Here is a 4,542-nt window from a genome sequence, read left to right on the forward strand (position 1 = left end):
TGTGGTGGCCTCCTGCTCTCCCAGGGGACAGCCAGGCACCCAGTGAGCAGAGATTTTGGGACACTGGACCAATGTGCTCAGCAACGCCTGAGCTTCTCAAACATGCCAGAAGGACATTAAATGGAATGTATTCAGTGCTAAGAATTATGGTATCTTTAGAACCTAAAGTGTATAATTAAATTATAACATCTGAGATTGGAATTGCTTTCTCACTTGTAGGGGGAAAGAAATAAGACATTTTAATAACATGTCATAAGTTTTACAGTTATTGGATTTTCAAATTGTTTACAAAAGCAATATTGTTCAATTGCATTGTTGTTTTGTTGTTTTGTTTTTTTCTTAAGTCTTTTGATAAAAAGAATAAACTAACAATAATGTTCCCAGGAGGTAGAACAAAATTGCATTTCACTTTTGTTATTTGCTTAATTATCCATTTAGCCAGTCAGTATATAAAACTCATTTTCAGCAGATTCCTCCTCAAAGTCTCTGGCTCCAGCTGTAACTGCAAAGATCTTTCAACTTTTATTTAACATTAATAACCCAAGGAAATCCTGGTGTTCAGGTGCTGCAGCACCTTGCCTGCCATTCCAGGGACATGGGTAGGAGAGAGCACCAGGCTGGCAATTCCCAGTTTTTAGGATTGGAGGGGAACACTGGCTCACAGTGTCCTGTTTATTTTCAATAGGGAACCACAGGGGATTCCTAAAAATCAACAGTCCCTGGTGGTTTTGCAAATCTTGAGCAGTTTGAGGGGGTTGTGACCTCTCATTCTAAGCCTGCTGGGATTCTTTTCCTGGCTGTTTCTCCCTGCATGTAGGAGGAGACCTTGCTCCAGGAGAGGGATTCTCCTGGCCATGACCTGGCTGAGGTTCACATTTGAAAGGTGATTTGTGTTGGGACAGGACCTGCTCCCATGGCAGGTTTGGCAAGCTTGTGTCTTGGTTTTGAGATTTATTTAATTAATTTAATCAGTAGCTTTCTGCCTCCATCAAAATGTCTGTATTTCTATAAAACCATCTGTTTCAGCAGCCTTTAAACCCATGATTTGCTTGGCAAGGAGAAGCTGGGCATAGCTGGAATCCCACCAAGGCACTCAGTGGTTGATCTGTGTAGATGCTCAGGTTGAAGCTGTTCCTTTTCATGGCAGGAGGTTGGACCAGATGATCTTGAAAGTTCCCTTCCAACCCAAACCATCCTGTGATTCTATGATTTATGATTCTGGGATTTATGATTCTGGGATTTTATGACTGTTTCTATGAGTAGCAAGCACTCCACAATATTTTCACCGGTGTTTTCTCTCTTCTTTCAGCATCTCCTTCCAGAGGCTGATTCCTGCCGAGTTTGAAGCACATTTGCTGATATTCAGGATCGTCTTCCAGCCCCTCCCAATAGCAGGGAGCTGTTTTCAGGCAGCAGCAGGATCCCACCCTTTCCTGGGAGCTTCGCAGCACACCCCAGTGATAAAACCTTGTTTTTTGGGGACTTATGGCCACATAACCCCCCAGAGCAGCACCTGAGCTGGAGACTGTGGGGAAAACAAAACCAAAGAGGTGGGTAATGGAGCCCTTTTCTTTCCCAGCTGCATCCCTGGGATGAAACAAAAGAAGGATCTATTCCATCCCTCTGGATGAGCAGCCCGCTCCCCCTGGCAGCACACATCGGCTGTTAAATGCTTACCCAGCACCGGGAGAGGGGTTATTAGGAGCAGTGAATTCCTTTGATAACTTCTCGGGTCATAAAGATGTTTGACTCCTCATTTGCACGTTCCTCTTGGAATCGATCAAAGCGGAAAAGCTGGAGGGTAAAAATCGATAAGGGAGAAGGGTGTGTGGGAAGACGTATGGATAGAGCTGGGCAGAGGCAGGGCAATCAGTTATTGTGCTAATTGATGGCAGCATGATAACTCAGAATTGATCAGAGGCTGCCTGAGCTGATACAACTCAGTGGCTCCAGAATCCTGCTCTGGAGATCTCTCAGAGGGATGCTCGGATCAGCTGCACAGTCCCCAACCCGCTCAGCTGCAGGGGTTTATTGACAGGGAAAAGCAAAATGAGCCTGCCTCTGGGTTAGATCCCTCCAAAAGCAGGACTCTGCCAATCAGTGCTCCCGGTATTCCAGCAGATTTCCACTGCCGTGGTGCACGGCTTGGATCCAGGGGCTGTTGGTGTATTCACGTATCACCCACCTTCTCCTCCACTGAGGGCTTAGAGCAACCTCTGCCTCCCACCAGAGCACCACAGGACAGCAAGGATAAATAATTCATCCTCCTGGCACCCCTCTGGGCTGGAATCTGTCCAAAGGAGAGAGGAGACTGAGGCACAGGCACAGTGAAGCACCCAGAGGATGGAGAAGAGCTGGTTGCTCCTGAACCTCGCTGTGAGAGGAGATCAGAGATCAGGAGATCAGCTGTGCACCACAGCTGTTCCCATTTTTTTGCAGAGTTCCCAGAGTTCCCAGCACTGCTGCTGTGGGATGAGACAGGAATCCTCCTGCCCCTGGAAGGCACAAGTTTGACATTCCAGAGCTTGAACACCAGAGGGAAGCTTAAGAACCCCTTTCTTGGAAGGTAAGTGATCAGATAAACCAGATCCCATCCTCCTGCTTGTGCCCTCCAGGTGGGAATTCCCATTTTCCATGGGGCAAACTGTGCTCCAACTCCCCTCCCACGCAGCTCCTTGAAACAAATCATACTTTGGGGATAATTTCTGGAAGATCTACCCTGAAGCTGGATGGGAGGAAGGTCAAAGCCACCTCCATTCCAAAGCTCCCCACAACAGGAACATCAGTGCCAGCACTGGGAATTCTGAAGACCAGGTAAGAAAAACACATCCAAGAGAGTTTAAACAAGGATCAGCCCTGGGGCAACGAGGTGGCAGTGACAAGGCCAGGTCCTTCCAGTCCTGTGCCCCTTCCTTGGCCACAGGGAGCTGCCCAGAAAGGGGCTCTGCTGATGCCCAGGTAGCTTGTGCTTTTTGCTGCCCTGCAGCCAAGAAAAGGTAAGGAAAAACAAATTTCTTGGTAACAGCTGTGTTTCCTCAACAAACAACTGTTCCCTTAAAACATCCAGGATGACGAGTTGACAGTAATGAAGTAACATCTGTCCAATCCGTGCACTTTTTGGCAGCTCTGGAGCCTCTGAGTGAACGTTCCCTAATGTTCACCAGACACTTGCAGCACCTGCTCTGCACCCCCAGCCTCTCAGGCTGCCTCCAAATGCAGAACAGATGTGAGGGCTGAGATAAAAAGCTTTTCCAAACAATCTATCAGCCTAATAGCATTGATCAGATAAAACTATCCTGGAACATCCCTTGTTTTGCTGCAGGCACCTCCCACCTTCCCTGGGCATCAACCCTTGCAGGGTGCCAGGAGGGAGGGTTGGGGCTCTCAGGACCTGGCAGGGTCCACAGTCCTGTTGTGGACTATTATTATTATTAAGACCATTATGGATTATTATGACATGGTGGGATTTTTGGGGTGTTCCTGTGCAGAGCCAGGAGTTTGTCTCAATGATTCTTGTGAGTCCCTTCCAACTCAGGATAATCTATGAAGCTGTTGATAGTGCTGGGAATGCAGCACTTAGGGGTGGATATGAACTCCTGCAAGGCTCTGCTGGGAGCAGCAGTGGGACAGAAAGACCATCCATGGATTCATCAGCTCCAGGGCAGCTCTGAGCCTGCCCATGACTGAGCAAACACAAAGCAAGGGCACATCAAGGGAGGGATTTTCCATGGGGGCACAGGGATGCTGTTGGCATTGCATAAGGCACTGGGAACACCTGGCATATCCAGTGCAGCTTGTTTGTGACAAATGAGCAGGGAAGGGCAGCTGTGGAATTCACCTTCTGAGGGGCAGCTTGTCCTGCCTGTGGAATTCACCTTCTGAGGGGCAGCTTGTCCTGCCTGTGGAATTCACCTTCTGAGGGGCAGCTTGTCCTGCCTGTGGAATTCACCTTCTGAGGGGCAGCTTGTCCTGCCTGTGGAATTCACCTTCTGAGGGGCAGCTTGTCCTGCCTGTGGAATTCACCTTCTGAGGGACAGCTTGTCCTGCCTGTGGAATTCACCTTCTGAGGGGCCATTTGTTCTGTCTGACCCAGTGCAGGGAACAGCGGGGCTGGAGGGAGACCAGGAGACATTGATGTCTCTGATCACCCCCAGCTCCCTGGTGCTCTAGAGAATTATGGAATCACACAATGGTTTGATTTGAAGGTGCCTTAGAGCTCATCCCAAGCCTGGGCAAGGGTGCTTCAGGACTCTTTATTTTCTCCCAGATTAGCTCAGGCCCAGCTGCAGCTCGGGGGTCAGCAGTGGAAGGTGCTGCCATCGCTGGTTTTTGCTGTTCATTTAATTTCTTTCATCCCCTTTGCTCGGTTCGATGAGAGGGTCCCTGGGCTGCCCTCCCTCATGGGGATACATTGCTGGGTTTGTGCAGCGCCAACGCGAGCAGCCACTCTCCTTCCTCCGCCTTGCCGAGCAGCCGGGAGGGCTGGGAGCGCCTGGGAAAGCGGGGAGCAGCCGAGCTGCCCTTTTGTGTTAGGGGGGAAAG

General features: G+C 49.4%; 1 long non-coding RNA gene across 1 annotated transcript; it reads right to left on the reverse strand.

The window, feature by feature from the left end:
- Window positions 1-557: 557 nt before the first annotated feature.
- Window positions 558-4,133, reverse strand: LOC146766556 (uncharacterized). The gene is made up of 2 exons (XR_014957719.1): window positions 2,186-4,133; window positions 558-1,794 (listed from the first exon to the last, which is right to left on the reverse strand). It is a non-coding gene; the product is annotated as an uncharacterized LOC146766556 (long non-coding RNA).
- Window positions 4,134-4,542: the final 409 nt, after the last annotated feature.

Source organism: Lonchura striata, chromosome 10 (genome assembly GCF_050655825.1).
Source record: "Lonchura striata isolate lonStrDom1 chromosome 10, ASM5065582v1, whole genome shotgun sequence".
Taxonomy (NCBI): Eukaryota; Metazoa; Chordata; class Aves; order Passeriformes; family Estrildidae; genus Lonchura; species Lonchura striata.